We start from the raw sequence: 17,247 nt of genomic DNA, 5'->3' as shown, positions 1-17,247 counted from the left end.
TTGAAAACTAGAAGACACAAGAAAGAAACACAGTGCAGACGAGGTTCCAGAAAGCTACTACATATGGTAAGAATCGGTTATACCCTAAGGAGAACACGTAGCCAAAATCTGTCTCTGTGTCTTTGCTCTCAGAAAAGCAGAACCAGAGAGATTCACATACAGTCTGAATTTGACAGAGAAAATCTTTTCTATCCAGAAGAGGGCTGCTGGGACCTCTCACAACGTCTACAGTAAAATCCGGCCTGGCTGGATGCCCTGCCCATCCACATGAGTCAAAAAGTTGGCATTATGGGAAGAACTCTGCCAAGTCAAGTTCATGGTTTTTTGGTTTTTGTTTTTTTTTTTAAGTGCGTTCCCCTTTTTCAGGATGAAAATGATCCAAGCTCACAGAAGAAAATTCGGAGAACAACAGCAGAGAGAAGAAAGAAAGAAATCACCTAGGTCCCTTCTCCAACACTACCTAGGAGAAAAGCATTCCCGTGGGTTTCTTCACAGTGTTTCTTCGACGCATTTGGTTGGTTTGGTGCTCGTTTGTTTGTTTTATACATGGCTGTGGTTGGTCAGACTCTTCAGTGTGCCTGTGTCTTTTCTTTTCTTTTTTCTTTCTTTTTTTTTTTTTTTTTTTGCCCCCCCTGTCAATCCGAGGGGGGTGTCCCCCCCTTTACTCCCTCCCCCAGTCAATCCGAGGGGGGTGTCTCCCCGTCCGGGAACCGGGGCTGCGAGCATCCCACACGTTGTTGTTTCTAATGGCCGAATGAATTCTCCATCCCGGCCGGGCTCCTCCTCCATCCCCCGGGGTCCTCCCCATTCCCGCCGGCTCCTCCCAGAGTCAGCTGGTCCGCGCTTCGAAAAGGCAAAGCTCATTTTATCATAAAGCAGCCTTGGCTGGTAAAGCAAATCTGCTGTCCCCAAAACTCATAATGCATTTCATTACCTTTGGATTATCGGTGTGGAATTATTCACATCACTGCCCTTAATTATCCACCTCGCTGCGTTCTTCATTAGCATGGAAGGCGGAACCCAGGCCGGCCTGCATTCTCCTCCGAGCCTCAGTCAGTTCTCATTAACGACTCGCCTCGAACAGGGCCTGGGCTCCCGCGGGCCACTGCCGGTTCCTGCTCCTGCCCCAAAGCGCGTCCCTTCTCGGCCCTCTCCGGGTCAGCAGGAAGGTTCTGGGGGAGTGGGGTGGGAGTGGGGAGCAGGGAGGGACGGTCAGGCCTAAATGGCTGCACCAGCCCTTCCCGGGCTTCCCCCCCACCCCCCGCCGCGCTCTCTCTGGATCCGGCTTCCCCTCCACGGAAGAAAGCAGTCCGGTGGCTGGAGCTTGTGTGCCAGACAATAGCAACCGAGGGCCCTAGAACACTTGTCACCCCTCCACCTCCCTAGCCCACGGGCCCCTCAGGATCGCCCCTCACAAAAGGCCCCAGTTTGACCCCGATTCAAAGCAGGATTTGAATCCGTTGAAGCCCAGCAAACCAGCCACCACAAACCTGCCACACTCCATTCACTAACCTCTAAGTCAGGCAAGAATACTCTCTTCATCTTTTTCTTTCTTTTCTTATCTTATTTTTTTTTTTTTAAATAGGAGCTAAGCAAACTAGTATAATCCTACATGTACCTACAGTATTTTTGAAGGCTTCAAGCAGGACAGAAACACAACCGCCCAAGTCAAATAGGGCCATAACAAGACTCCGCCATTATTCAGCACGAGCTCCTGTGAAAAGCTCTTTACTTAGGAAGGACACACCTTCCCAAACCACTTAAAAGGAATTCTTGGAAGACAGGCATTTTTGTTTTCTTAAACGTGAGCCTGTAAACACTATTGCTAAGTGCTGCTTTTTTAAAAGGCTGGCAATATCCTAACTGATTGCTTTGCTTCCCCATCCAGTGCTCAGAAATATGGGTGTCAAAGTCTGCTCTCCTGGGGTTGGGGCCAGTCGCTCAGCCGCAGGGACAGTCAGAGGCTGTTTCCTCCCCGGTCCCAAGGCGAACAGAGACTCCTTGTCTGCAAGGAGCCAGCCAGGAAGTGCTTGCTACTCTAGTGTAAACGTGGCCGGTCACTGAAGAAGGCAGGCCAGCTAGAGCGTGAGCTCTGGTCAGACAGGATGCAGCAATTAGGGCCGGGCGGGCTGCGACAATGACAAATAGGAAATGGTAGGTAAGAGCTGTGGGCTGTTTCTGGGGATCTTCTTTGCCTAAAGCTTCAGCAAGATTGTTTTGGGGGGACTGAAAAAAGTGACCGATTCCTATGACAGAATATCTGCTCTTCAGGAAAAATTCTCTGCAGATTTCTGAGTCACGCCCTACTAATAGGGACTGTTGAAAAACTGTCATTTCATTGATGATGCTTCCAGCAATCGCATGGGTAAGTTACGGTTTTGCCATAGTCTCACTTATGGATTCATGTACTTGCTTACTTTTTTTTTTTTAATTAAGACCTCTGTTGAAAGTCGTTTAGGGTTCACAGCAAAATTGAGGGGAAGCAATGTCCCATACAGCCCCTGCCTCCACACAAGGTTCATCTCCCTATTATCAACAGCCCCCACCAACAGAGCCCCCACACTGTTACAGTTGACGAGCTTACCCCTGACACATCGCCTGTCAACAGTCCAAGTTCATCATTGGCGTTAGGATTCGTTCCCAGCGTTGTCATTCTCTGGGCTTGGACAACTGTAGAACGACATGTAACCGTCATCGTGGTATCACACAGAGTATTTTCACTGCTCTAAAGATCCCCTGTGCTCCAGCCATTCATCCCTCCCCACCCACCCCTGGCAACCATGGACCTTTCTACTCTTACAGTTTTCCCTTTCCTGGAGTGTCATATATGTAACATCATACAGCATGTCGCCTTTTCAGATTGGCTTCTCTCACAGAGGAATATGCATTTAGAGTTCCTCTTTGTCTTTTCATGGCTTGATAGCTCATTTCTTTTCAGTGCTGAATAATATTCCCTTTCTGAATATATCACAGTTCATTTATCCACTCACCTACCCAAGGACATCTTGGTTGCTTCCAAGTTTGGCCAATCGCGAATAACGCGTCTATAAATATTCATGTGCAGGTGTTTGTAGGGACATAAGTTTTCAACTCCTTTGGGACAATACCAAGGAATGTGACTGCTGGATCACCCGGTAAGAGTACAGTTAATTTTATAAGAACCTTATTCTTGTTTGAACAAATATTTATTAAGTACACACTACATGCTAGGCATCATGGGAAGCTGGAAATACCTTGGAAAATACAGTGAAATTTACATTATACGGAAATAAAGTGACCCTGAAAAAAACTGTACAGTCAATTTCTGCCAAACAAGTAAAATTTTCCAATTTGTGGGGCGCCTGGGTGGCTCAATGGGTTAAGCCGCTGCCTTCGCTCGGGTCATGATCTCAGGGTCCTGGGATCGAGTCCCGCATCGGGCTCCCTGCTCAGCAGGGAGCCTGCTTCCTCCTCTCTCTCTGCCTGCCTCTCTGCTTACTTGTGATCTCTCTCTCTCTGTCAAATAAATAAATAAAAAATCTTTTAAAAAAAAATTTTCCAATTTGTGACTCCAGGGACATGCACTTACAAAGTGTTCTGATGTCGACAAAAACGACATAGCTCCTGGTGGAAATGTCCCTTATCCCTAAGAAGTGCTGTCCTCTGTCAGCCAGCAAGAGACAATGTTCAGCGTGCAAGAGGACAAAATTTGAAGCATTCTTAACATCCTGGTGCCTGGCCACTCGCCCTCCCCACCCATGCCCACAACCTGGAGGGGCCCGATCCCCTAAATCCACTGCTTTCCCTCCAGTGATTACCTACAGCTCTTGCTGGTTTAACACAGAATAAAAGAGCATCTCTTTCAAACTGGGAGGACATTTATGATGCTTTTAGCTCTTCAGCCCCTGGGAGTCACACTCCAACGCAGGTCTCCTGCCAGGGGGTATCCTGATGGCCATGTGGCACAGGGTGATCCTCTGGAGACCAGCCACAGAGAAGCTCTAACACAAATCACTTGTAGGACCTCCGGAATTCCAAAGTCAGGACTCCTCCCACAGTGCATGAAGCAGACTCATCCTCCTGTTCAAATCCTTAAAAGGTGTGCCTTCGGGTGGTGGGGAGCCGTTCTTACCAAGTAAAATAGGAAACCTAGAGACAGGCTTCTGTTCTTTTAATCTGGACTAGTAAGAAACAATTTGTTACACAAATTGTTAAGGGATATTGATTAGTTCTATAATGTCCCCTGATTGAGCCCCCTTCGGATAAGCAAAATTTGGAGTCTTCAATATGTTGTAAAATAACATTTAAAAAAAAAGAAAGTTCCCTGTACTTTTCCACTGACCTCCCATCAGCCCTGGAAGCATACTGTGACTGTCTGATCAGACATGTGGAGAGTTGCTAGAATGTACCAGGGGCTGTAGAGATCCAGAGCTCAATAAGTATTTAATAGTATTTAATTGTGATAAGTATTTAATTGTGATAGGCATATTGATTGATGATTTGACTTACAAGCCTTGCCTTCCCTGAGATATCCTCTGGGCCGGCTTCACAGCCCTTACAGTCTCTTACGATGGAGCCCCTCCCCAAGATACCCACTGTCCCTCTACCTCAGTTATCGGTGATCTTGCCAAGATTGGTCTGTTTTCTCCCGATTTAGGTAATGAAACAGTTAAAGGAGGAAAAGAAAAAAAAAAGTCTTTTATTTTTTAAAATACAACAAAAGCAACAATAACAAAAGACTCCAGGAATAAGCAAGCCTTCAGCAAAACAGTCTGTTAACACTTGAAAAACAAACAAGCGGGGGGTCTAGCTCTATTCCAGTCCCACCCCCAAATCACCACAGCCTACAACAGTCACTTAGAAGGACCACAGAATTACTGACGTTGAACCGCGCTCAGGCCTCTGGCTTCATCTCTCCCCTCTCCTGTAAACAACATCCTCTTTGAACCAGTGAGGTACCCTTGTGGGGTTACTTCTGACTCATGCGAGTGGGGAAAGTGCCCCCGGTTCAGCCCTCGTGGTGACCACAGGGGAATTATTGCTTCCTCCACAATGAGGTCCTGAGGAAGCTTCAAGAAATGTCACAGAAACCGTTGCTAGATACCTTGAGCAGAGTGGCTTCTGATGGCTCTGACGTGGCCAGGTTTGTTGGGTAAGACCCGTTTCCCTTTCATCAGCAGGGTGAAGCCACACCAGCTGTGTGACTTAGATTCTAACCTCCTGTTGACCTTGACCGCACAGACCTCCCGCGCAGACCTCGGATTTCACGTGGACAAGCAGAGCTGGCCTTGGCTCCCACCCTCGGGAGTAAACTCTTATCATATGAGTGACCTGAGTATATGCATTTATTTTTAAATTTTTTGATATTCTTAAAATTCTTAAAGTTAAGAAAACTGGGGAAAAATTAAAGTATCTATTTTACATTTGGGGGGAAATATAAAATAATGAAATAGACCAACGGTTGGCAAAGGATAGACTGAAGGTGTTTCTATATGACCCACAAGCTACGAAAGGTTTTTACATTTTTAAATGATAGAGAAAAAATCAGAAGAATAATTATGGTTTATAATACATGAAATTCGAATTTCAGTGTCAATATTCGAAGTTGTATTGGAACCTGACTGTCCTCATGGGTGTATGTGTTGTGTACATCTACTTTTGTACAATAATGGCAAGGTGGATATGGCCCACAATGCATAAAATACTTACTATCTGGCCCTTTACAGAAAAGTTTGCTAACTCTTAGAATAAAGAAGAAAAATATATATATTCAAAGTTTCACTTTCCCAAAGCAACACGTTTTTCTAAATTTTTCCCTAATTTTATTTCTGTTGGGAGAGAAGGCCGTCCATTATTTTAATCTGTTTTCTTAACATCATAATTTCCCTTAAGAAATATAATCTAATCACTGTGGTAATGGAAAACGGCACAAAAGGATAAAGAAGGTAAACTTTACCAAAAAAGGGTCTCAACATCCAGAGAAAACAAATGCTAACATTTAGTGTGTGTTTCTTCAATTTTTTAATATAAATGTTTACAGTTTTTATAAAAAAGCCTCGTGATATTTTGCATTTTACTTTCTTTCACTTCAGTTTAAATTATGAGCATTTCCTGCAAACTTTTCGGTATTAAAATCACTGAAAACACAATGTTTCTCCCCATTCTTTGAATAAAGCCTTCTGAGCTATTTTAACACATCATAGAAAAAGCTCTTCTTTTTTCTAGAATAAGAAAGAAAATAGTTGCAGCCAATTTCTGTGAGTTTAGAAGAGCCATTTCGCAGTCCTTTCACATGACCCAGAATCTTTTACGTTCTGCTTAATGTTCCTTTGAAGAAATAAGATATTTTTCTTTAATAAGCAAACTTTCAAAAATACAGACTGCTCTTTTCTAGGCTTTTGCTTCTGAGTCTAACAGCAGAATCAGAGCTTTCCAATTGAGCTTCTATTGGTTTCTGTGTTGGGAAGTATAATATTGATCCATGTCTATAACACCTTCCATTATTAAATAAATAAATAAATATCTATGAACAAATTCTTATCTGAAACATAACTAGACTTGTAGGGTTATGCCAATTCCTTCCATGAGTGATTATTGAAAAGCATTACTAATTACTAGAGGGGTCATGTTATTTTATTATCAAAGAACATACATGGGAAATAAAAACTGTTTGGAAACCACACCTAGCAACAGGTTATGGTAATGCATGGCAATTATATTTAAGCCAAGTTATTTCCTTAGGTTTCGGTGGCAAAGAATCAACATAAAAAGATTAAAAGATTCAGAGGAGGAAATCTTTGCTGCCTTGTGCTGACTTTACTCGTATCACAGTGGAGATTCCCAAAACTGTTGCCAGAAAATAAATGACATTGAAAAGGAATGGTTTCAGTTCTACACGTGGCCCTTACTCCTCGCAGAAACCGAAGCTGACTTGGCTTGACATTGCAACGTCTATTATCCAGATGGAATCGAGAGACACTGAATCCATTTGGAAAACCCAAGTTTTTGCTGCAAGTGATGCACGTCGAGGGATAGGTCCTCGTTGTGGATAACCAGAGTGTGGAGTTGAATTCATTTTGGTTCCCTTTTGTGCAGAGGGCAACAAGTAAGTTTACTGTAGTGAGAACAAAATAGTGATTAGCTAGGATGGGTAAACCTTAGTTCACGAAAACCCCCAAACCTTGGGCTGTTTATTGCAATCACAGTGATTGATGTACGCCCAAAGAAAGAAGGCAAGCAAAGCAAAAGTGGGAAAGGAAGAAAGGATAGAAGGGAGGGGGGGAGAGAGGGAGGGAGGGCTCTAGAAGGAGGGAGGAAAGAGGGAAGAGAGGAAAGAGAGAGGGAAGTAAGAAAAGCTACTGACTTATAGCATCTTTCATTAGCATCTTTGTGTCTTAAGAATGGAACCCTTCCAGCTGGGACATTCTCTGATGATTTACAGCCAAGAAGAAGAACTTGGAACCCCTGCGGATCTAAAAAAAAATATATGCATGTTTTTAACTGCCCCGGGCTCTCAGTCTTTGCTGCCAGATGTAGTGATGAAGTTAAGGAGATAATTCTTTCCATGAGGAGGAATGGGGCAAGGAAACAATGTCCTGAAAGCTGGTAAGAATTGCCAACAGAACTCTGAGGTCGAACGGTGCTAAGGGCGGGCTCAGGGAGCTCAACTACGAAGACAGACCAAGGATGCTGCAGCAGGAAGGTGGGAGCCCCGGGGGCTGTGGGAGGGCTGGGCTGCAACAAGTGATTGACCACAGGTGACAGTGGTCACCTGAAAACAAGAGTGCCTTTCAGGCCACAGGTATGGAGGGCCGGTATTTTATAAGCCACACCACTAATTACCCCTCAGAGATGTTCAGGTAGCTTCTCTTAACTCCAGATATTTTATAGGGTCCTTTTAAAACGGGTCAGCCACATCCTAGAGCAAACGCATTCCCCAACAAGGTTCTAAGCCATACTTCGGGAAGGAAGAAGTTTCTCCCTCTTGTCTGATGCAGCACCTGCATTCTCACCCAGCCTCGAAAAACAAAGCCAGAAAGAGGCAAACTGAGCAATGGTGAAAATTAGTTTCTAATCATAATTCATTTCTAACTTCCAGCTAAATGTGGGCTGGACAGGGGCCAGGCTGTGGAAGAACGGAAGCAGGAGCTCTGCGTGGGGAATTGGCATACTTCGGCTTGAAACTGGCTTGCTGAGTTTTGGAGATGAAAGATAAGCTTTGGGCATGACTGGGCAGCGGAAGATGGGGCCACACTCGGCTCCTCTCCCCCCATCTCCCACCCCCGATCCTTGTTCCACAGGCTAGTGAATGGGGAAAGAAATCAGAGCCACCACCAACTCCTTTCCTCCTAGGAATAATGTGGAACGTACTTTTTGCTTTTCATTGTTGGCGTGTAACTTTTTTGGTCACTAAACCCTAACCAGAAAGGTTTTTAAAGGATACATACATGAGCTTACATTGAAAAAGGAGTGGGAAAATCTGGATCCTGGCAAGGGTGGGACCCAAAGTGCTCCCAGCCTCAGCAAACCAATCATAATTATAGCTATCTTCCTTGAGTGCTGAAGCACATTCCTCTTTAATCATCACTTCCACTCTACAAAGCAGACTTTTATGATTCCCATTTTACAGATGCAGAAACTGAGACACAGAAGTTCATTAACTGGCTTGAAGTCACACAGCTGGCCCCGTAGTGACCAGGACCTCTGATTTTCGGGGCATATTTCCTTTTAGAGTAAAGACTTCATTTCTCAGCCTCCCTTGAGGCTGGGTACAGACCTGAGATTAAGATCTGGCCAAGGGGGCATGAAGGGAAATGGAACAGTATGGGGAACTTCCTGAACTTGCCTTTAAAGGGGAGGAGCTTCCTCACCCATCCCCTCTTCTCCCATGCTGCTACTTGAGACGGGTGAGGAAGCCATGAGACATCTTGTACCTTTCATTGAAGACATCATTGTGTGGATGGTGGAACAGCCAAATTGGAGGAGTGGTTCCCTACAGTGTCCTAGCGTACCATCCCTCTATGCCATTCCTAGGCTACCCACCTCAGGCTATTAAATGAGGAAGAAAAGACCTCTTTCTTGTAGAAACCCTTATTATTGTATCTGTCTTGTACATAGCCAACCTATTCCCTCATTTACTTCCTAGCTGAGCTGGAATTTGAATCCAGTTCTGTCTGATTATAAATCCGGGCTCTAATCTACCACACCCTTCTAATTCTAGGCGGTACCATCTGAAGAACAGTCTGAATTCTTCATGGAAGAAGTACTTGCTAATTCCTTCTTGGAAACATAAGACCACTCTTCGACTGTTGACTCTAAAGGGTAATGGTGTCCCATTTAAGAGCCTCTCAGTACGAAGCTTCTATAAAATAAAATTTGCACAATGTTCTGAAGTATCAGGAGGGCTGGTGGTCCTTACGTTCATGGTTTCCATTAAACAAAGGACCAAAATAAAGACCTTCTCTCTTCTTTGTCTGGTAGGGTTGAAAGTAGGCAGAAAAGTCTTCTCAGATGTACTTGAGGTTAGTTTTCAGAGCTTGCTCTCTTTCTGCATGTTTTCACCCTTCGGAGCGGTGATTTCTCCCCTAGTCCTGGTGCCTCGGGCCCCTTTCCGCTGGCTCACCCTCTGCCAAAGTAGGGAAGGATTCAGTATCTGGACTCCATCATTGTCTGTGATACCCTAGCCTCCTTTGCCTTGTGCCCACTTCTTCTAGCCCAGCAGTGCTGGGGAGGGATGTCCTCATCCTGGGAGGTGCCCAGGGCAGAAGCTCCAATTATTGTCCTGTCCTGATGTGCACAGTTCAAGTTCAGGCTCCGCCACTTAATTAGCAATGGTTCCTAGCTGTATGAGCACAGCCAAGTCCCTATCCTCTAATAGGAATAAATAACAGTGTTTGCAGGGCTGTTGGGTGAACTGAGCAAGATGATACCTGTGGGTGAACTGGGCTCGTCATAGATGCTCAATAAATGATCATTCTCTGAACTTCGTTGGATCTCCCTTGTTTTCTTGCCTTTGTCTTCTGAACACAATAAATGACTGTCTCCACACTCCAAGCCGCAATTGCTCGTATTCCACCATTCTCGACCACCTAGACAGTTTTTAGATGATGCTTTCTGTCCTATAATTGTATCTTATATTTTAAGGATTGCATCGCATTGGTATTCATAGGCTGGAGGGGTTAGGGGAGGGGGTGCTAACTGGAATCCAGATAGGACTGTGATGCCACTCCAGGAGAGGCTGTCTCACAAAAAGCTGTGGCCTTTCCTAGAGGAACTGAGCCGCTGCCTCCCCATGGCCCGGTGGCAGGGCAGCCAGGGGCATAAATACCCCCACCTCTCTCTCCTGCTGTCTCTGACCTCAAAGGCTGCTTCCTGTTGGCCGATCCAAGCAGAAGCTAGAGAGCAAGAGGTGCCCACGGAAGGATCCACACGGCTGGTCTCCCAGGACCAGCAGAAGGTGACGAAGGGCAGACCGTGGGCCTGGGCAAACAAAAGGCATCTGGCAGAGTCATCTAGTGCACAGATCATACCTTTTCACACCTGGCGGGACCGGGCAGACTCCACACAATCTAACACATTAAAATGTTTATAGTAAAACATAGGAACATTGGCACTGCATGGAATAAATGAAGAGGAAACCACTCCTTATTAGGTCAGGTACTATTCCCAGATCCACAGAGGTAGAGTACTGGGGAAGGGAAGGTTTTTTGGTAAGTGTTTCCTGAGTTTCTCCCTCCTCCTTGCACTCCATGGGCAAGAGCCCCTCAGCTTTGTGGGTTCCCTCAGCTTCTCCCGGTTCTGCCAGCGACCACCATTCACTTTTGGGTGGCCCTGTCTAGAACTCCTGAGAATGCTCTGGACAAAAGTCCCAGCAGAGAGGATAGAGAAATCGAGTCCATCCTTGAGCCACTGGCACTCGCCAAGGAGACCTTGGGAAACCAGAGCCTCCAGACTTGTAGCTCAGGATGTTTGTCCCTTCAGAAGAGTGTTCTAGGGTCTTCTGTCTCATGTGGCTATCTGGTGCAGATAGGACAGTAGACACTCAATAAATATTGATTGAATAAGCAGATATATAATAAGTTGTATTCTTTTCCTACATCGATCATCTCCTGTGATCACAGCTTAGAAATAAATAGTATAATTCAGATTTTAGACTACAAAAGCATAGGTAACTCAGATATCCTCAACTTCACCAGTCTTTAATGCTCCTATGGTAGTCTGAATCACCATCTTCCTTAACCGTGGAGCTCAGATTCTCTTCGCCATGCTTCAGTCTTGCCTGCTTATTTCTGGGAATCCCTGGGAGTCCATATTCCACAAGCTAGTCCTGGATGGTGGATGTCCCTTTGATTGGCAACAACATGGTTATCTTAAGAGGAGGCATGATATTAAGAGTGTAGAATTTGGCATCAGTCTGGCTTGAACTTCGGCTCTACCGTGTACTGCCAGTCAATCTCTTTAATATCCTTGTGCCTCAGTCGCCTCATCTGGGCAACGCGGATATCACATCACAGGGCCATTTAAGGATTTAAAGTATTAACGTATATAAGGCACTTAGAAGGGTGCCTGGTGCATGGTGAGTTCTACATAAGTGCTAGACATCATTATCGTTGGTATCTGGGCCTGCCGAACAGGACCACAAAGTAGCATCCTCCAGACTGATCTGTACCAAAGACAGATTGCAGGCTCCTTCCAACAGAGGTAAAGTGCTTTTAATCCTCAAATGACAGTTTTCCAAGTTGTAAGATCAAGGTCTAGTCCTCTTCAGGCACCCCATTATATCATAGGAACAAGAAAACCATTCAAAAGATTTACTTATTTTAGTGACTAATTGACATGTAGAGAATTTTAAAAGAACAAAACAAAGAGCATGCCACCCTTGATCTCAGGGTCATGAGTTCAAGCCCCATGCTGGGTGTAGAGATTACTAAAAATAAATAGATAAATAAATACGCCTGAGGGCGCCTGGGTGGCTCGGAGGATTAGAGCCTCTGCCTTCAGCTCAGGTCATGATCCCAGGGTCCTGGGATCGAGCCCCACATCGGGCTCTCTCCTTGGCGGGGAGCCTGCTTCCTCCTCTCTCTCTCTACCTTCCTCTCTGCCTACTTGTGATCTCTCTGTGTCAAATAAATAAATAAAATCTTAAAAAAAAAGAAAGAAAAGAAAAGAAAAAGAACAAAAAGAAACTGACCACCCAGTGATACCCCTGTTCTCAATGTATCTACCAACGGCATGTTCCTCAATCCAAGCTAAAGCCTGGTAATGTTGAGCAAATCACAGATTGAGCCCATGTAGAAATTTAGGTCTTTACTCCATGGCTTTTATTTAGCCAATGACTGCTCTCCTTCTGGGCAATGGGAAGAACATTAAAATAGCATTTGTTGATTGTAACATAGCTTACCAATATTTGTTCTTTTCTTCCCAAGTCAAATCTGTATCTAGGACACTTACTTATTAATAGCTTTCAGAAAACAGCGCCCTACCTGATCAGCAAACTATTATTGCACACAGACATGGCAATAGGCATAATCCCTTATCATGGTGACCATGGACTTGCATTGGGCAATACTGAAACGCACACTCTTGTAATCTCCACCCACCTGGAAGCAGATGGTCAGCACACCACTGCATTTGGGCCTAGTGTGCCCAAATAAAAAAATGTGTTGAAAAAAAAAGAACTCTGAGGACTAAGACTAAAAAACTGTAGAAAATCAGTTTTTCTTTTTTTCAATCCCCTTGGGTATTTGGATCGAGAATCATGTGTTAAACTGTGTCTGGCTCTCATCCCATTTCATTCAAAGGAGGTGAGATGAAATTCAATGACCACATATTCTCCCCTAGCTACTGTTTTAGCCTCTCAAGCAGCAAGTCACTGCCAGCATTATTTACGCCTCCAGAATCTTCAAACGTCCCTGTCATTCTCTCTACCAATGGAACAGGTTCCTAAGCTTGTGGCAATCAATTGTGTAACATGCCTTTGTGGGAAGCCAGGCCAAAAAATGAGATCTCAGTGGAAGGTGTCACATGGAGACCCTCCCATCAAGGCCGACTCACTCCATCAGCACATGGGAATGTCTCCCCACCAGGCCTCCCAGAACCTTGAGCCGCTCGAAGCTCAACGTGGAGACTCCCAAGTTCATACAGTCACTAAAGATTTCACATTTAGTCAATTCCCCTTTGCTCTCAAAACCATATCTCCTTTCTGTACTTTTTTTCTTCTTTTACTCAAATCAGGAAGTATTCACTTTTCACCAGAACTTCCCCCAACAGTTCACTCATGAGGAGGATGGGGTAGTAAGGTAAAAATTGAAAGTGGGGAGGGGGAAAAGTTGTTTGTAAGCTTACCTCTAGGAAGGCTCTATCTATAAATGTTGTCTCTTTAACTCCCAAATTCCCAAATCTCTGAATAATGTCTCTCTCCTCTCTTCTTTGCTCTTCATGAGTTTGATACCTGTAAAACAAAGTAATTAGGAAAACCACCAAAACAAGGCAGTAGCTGTCAAAGAGCCAAATTGGCTTGATCTTCCAAGCAGACCTGAGATAAAAGGGTAGTTCCGGTTCTCTTACTAAGATTAGGAGCTGAGGTGTCAAGGGTGGCAGCAGTGATGTTCCCTCTGAAAGTATTTCAGCTCTTCTGTGGACCACCTTGCCTTCAAATGCAAATTTAAATGGTCTTCATTAGGAAGCATTAGTTCCCTTTTTAACCTCAAGCATCAGTGCTATTTGTTATAGGCAATTGCTATAATTGGACTCCGGGCTGCCAATACCCCACCAAAGTTGTCTCATGGGTGTGGTCATAGGAGTATCAGCCTTCTGAAATTCCCACTGGTAAGGTACTTTCCTCGAATGAAGATAGGTTTTTCTTTTAATATGCAAAGATATATGTCAGAGGGCTTCATTAACCCTGCTGCTCAACCTCTGACCACCTCCCTTCAGTTCCTTTTACTAGAACTGAAATGAAGACACTGGAAGATTCTTTCTGCAATTCCCGTGTCCCAGTCAGGTGTCCTCCCCACTGACACCCACAGTGGACACCTCACCGATCTCCCAGCACTCAGGTCTCACTTTCTAGAGTCATTGTTCAAAATCAAAGATGTGATCACATCACAGCAAGAAAGGTCCATGTTCCACATCTTTGCAGTCAAGGCCTCTGTAATCCGCCTCCTATCTCTGAAGACTCTTCCCTTGCTATGGGTACCCTACACTGGGGTTACAGAAGACTATTCAGCATCAGTCATTTTGCTCCCATTTCTTCATGTGGTTTCTTTTGCCCAGAATTCCCTTTCCTACAATTCTAACACTCTAGTCCATCTTCTACCTTCAAAATTCAAGTTGTTTTTTAAGACTGAGTCAAAATGCCGATTCCTGTGTCACCTTCCAAAACCCCCATTTCTTCCCTCCCCCAACATCCACTGATGCATATATTTTTCTAGATATCTAATAAAAAGTGGATTAAACCAGTGGTTCTCAGCTGGACAAACCTCCACTCCCTACAAACCACTCCCCCAGCAAGGGATGTTTGTCAGGCAATGTCTGGAGACACTTTTGGTTGTCACAGTAGGGGACTGGGAGCTGTTGACATCTAATGGGAAGAAACCAGGGATGCTACCCAACCTCTTAGAATGCACTGGACAGCTCCTGCCCTCCTTCCAACAAAGAGTCATCAGACCCCCAAATGTCAACAGTATCAAGGTTGAAAAACCTTCGGTTAAGCAAAGGCATTTATAACCACTCTACCTCTAAGTCCCATTAAATTGACAGTATTTTAAAAGATCAAAACGGAAAAAGACAAAAGTAGAGGAGACAAGACAAAAGTGGGCCAAATGTTTGCCTGTAGAAAGCTGATAGTGAAGTGGTGATTTCCTTAAAGAAACTATTTAAGCTAAATCACTTTGCTCCTCATTTGCTCATGTGCTTTCTTTGACCTAGAATTTTCTTCCCTATATTCTTATATTCTGGCCAATCTTACAACAGTCAAAATCCAACTGACTCTTGCTCAAACAAAACAAAACAATCCAACCCAACTGACCTTTCAAGACCTGATCAAAGTGCCCATTCCTTTGTGAGTCCTCCAAAGCTCCCTTTTGTTCCCCATCTCCATCATCCATTGATGAATTGATTTTTTTCTAAGCATTCAAATTAAAAAAAAAAAAAGATGAAGAAGGTGAAGAACATAAAAAAGTGAGGAAAGCTGAGTCTAACTCTGTTGAGTCAGAGGATGGTAATTGAAAAAGCAACCCATTTGTAACATAACACCCTGGAAAGACTCAGGAACTAGAAGTCCCAGTTCACCATCATCCAGTGACAGGTAGGCTGGATATATCAGAATTCATCCAAAACCTTAACATAGAGTAATCAGATACCCAGTTTCCTACTTTCCCCTAGAAGAACTAGGCAGCTTCCCTTTGCCCCTGGGTTTATTCTCCAGGGAAACCAAATGGGAAATTTGTATTGAAGTCAAAGGAGGGCAAGTAGATAGCTCCTTGCTGAAGTCAAGGGGGTTAAGTGCATACTGAACAGTAAGACCGATAACCGCCTTTCTTCTCTTGACTCCCAGAGAAATAGAAATTCCAGTAGAAAAGACTTAGAAATACACAAATTAATGAATACCTCCATTCGGGTCCTACCCAGTCACTTTTTGTAAAGCCTACCAATCAACAAATCCTATGTAGATACACAAAACTTTCACCAGCTTTTTAGTGCCTTACTCTTTTTTTTTAAAAAAAAGATTTAATTTCTATTTTGTTTATCTATTTATTTATTTATTTATGTAATCTCCACACCCAACATGGGGATTGAACTCACGATCTTTAGACCAAGAGTCCCACACTCCACTGACTTGAGCCAGCCAGTCGGGTGCCCCTTAGTGTGTCACTCTTAACTATAAATGGACAACCAAGGATCATTAGACATTTGAGGAAAACTAATATGAAGGATGGAGACCAAAATCCAACCGAACAATCAAACAAATGGGAAAGGAGCTCAGAGGAAACAGAGACCGTGTGGGTAGAGGGAGCAAAAGACGACTTGAGAATATCACTAACAAGAATACAGAAGATTTGAGCAGCACTACCCATCAATTTGGCTTCAACAACTGCAGAATTCACATGTGAAAAGGGTTCAGAGAAAGTATTGGGGAGTTAAGGGTGGGGATAGCAATCAGATGATGGCTAAAGAGGGAACTCATTGGCTAGAGGTGGGGAAAACCAAAATGATCAATAGAGTTTTGTTGTTTGCTCCAAGTAAACACTTTTGGGGGTGGAGGGGCTATACCATGAGGTTAACTCTGTTCTCTTTCTCCTCATGATATTCCCAGTATAATCTACATTACTCTATATGCTTTATATATATTCTATATTTCATTTTAGAAATAAAAAAATGTGTTGTCAAAATATGTGGTTGGCTTGGGGTGAAACCAGGGCTTCCTGTGAGAAGTCAGCCATACTTGGGCTATCATTCCCCAAGTCCCACCCAGGATTTTCAAGGCAGAGGAAACAGCTTCAGCTCAGATTGAGCCATTCTTTCAGAAGAGAGCCGGGGGGCACCCTCAACCTGACTGCCAGAGAGAGAGAGGAGGCTGAATGGGCACCATCACAAATTTCTTCAGATCTACCATGCCGGCAGAGGGGAGCTATGGAGTGACCCGGGCTTGGGTGTGGCTGCCTTTGAATGTCATCCCCAAGTGCGAGTGTGTGTGACGTTAGGAGCAACTTTCTCTAAGAAATTCCCTCCTAAAATCCAGGTGGGAGGCTGATGTGTGAGCGAGCAGGCCTCAATGGATACATCTAAGTCTTTGGGAAGTCAGATTCTGTCCTGGGAGGGGAAAGGAGACACCACCATAGAGAGGAATCCCACTCCCTAGCTCTAGGCTCACATGCTGCTGTGGGTTTACCAGAGGCAGAAGTCCCTCTGTTGTGTGGACTATCCAGCAAGCGCTTCCCAAAGCTAAGACCCGAGACAAGAATATAAGGCAAGGACTGCAAAGGAGATCTGTGGGCTGACTATGTAGCCACAGCAGTGAGGCAGAGCTGGCCAACCCCAGCGGGTGGAGAAGCAACAAATCAGTGGAAAGTGAGCAAGAGTCCAAGATTTGAGACTATAGGCGGCCTCAAAGCCACAGACGTCTCCCTGGGATAGAATGCCTGCTAGCCCTCAGACAAGCATGCCATGGCGTGGTGAGACGCTGGGCTCCACATGGCAAGTTTCGGAGCATGTGTCCCCAGAAAGGCCAAAGACCCCTCTGGGACAGATTCGAAGACCCTGCAGTTA

At 44.5% G+C, this 17,247-nt stretch overlaps 2 long non-coding RNA genes across 2 annotated transcripts; both read right to left on the bottom strand.

Moving 5' to 3' along the window:
* Nucleotides 1-653: 653 nt before the first annotated feature.
* Nucleotides 654-1,981, bottom strand: LOC131824935 (uncharacterized). The gene is made up of 2 exons (XR_009351042.1): nucleotides 1,513-1,981; nucleotides 654-1,172 (listed from the first exon to the last, which is right to left on the bottom strand). It is a non-coding gene; the product is annotated as an uncharacterized LOC131824935 (long non-coding RNA).
* A 4,579-nt stretch (nucleotides 1,982-6,560) lies between these two features.
* Nucleotides 6,561-13,600, bottom strand: LOC131819267 (uncharacterized). Its single transcript, XR_009349114.1, has 3 exons — nucleotides 13,514-13,600; nucleotides 13,324-13,429; nucleotides 6,561-7,093 (listed from the first exon to the last, which is right to left on the bottom strand). It is a non-coding gene; the product is annotated as an uncharacterized LOC131819267 (long non-coding RNA).
* Between the last annotated feature and the right edge of the window lie 3,647 nt (nucleotides 13,601-17,247).

Source organism: Mustela lutreola, chromosome 1 (genome assembly GCF_030435805.1).
Source record: "Mustela lutreola isolate mMusLut2 chromosome 1, mMusLut2.pri, whole genome shotgun sequence".
NCBI classification, from domain to species: Eukaryota; Metazoa; Chordata; class Mammalia; order Carnivora; family Mustelidae; genus Mustela; species Mustela lutreola.
The sequence above is the reverse complement of the archived record's forward strand: the minus strand, read 5'-3'. Positions and strand labels throughout refer to the sequence as shown.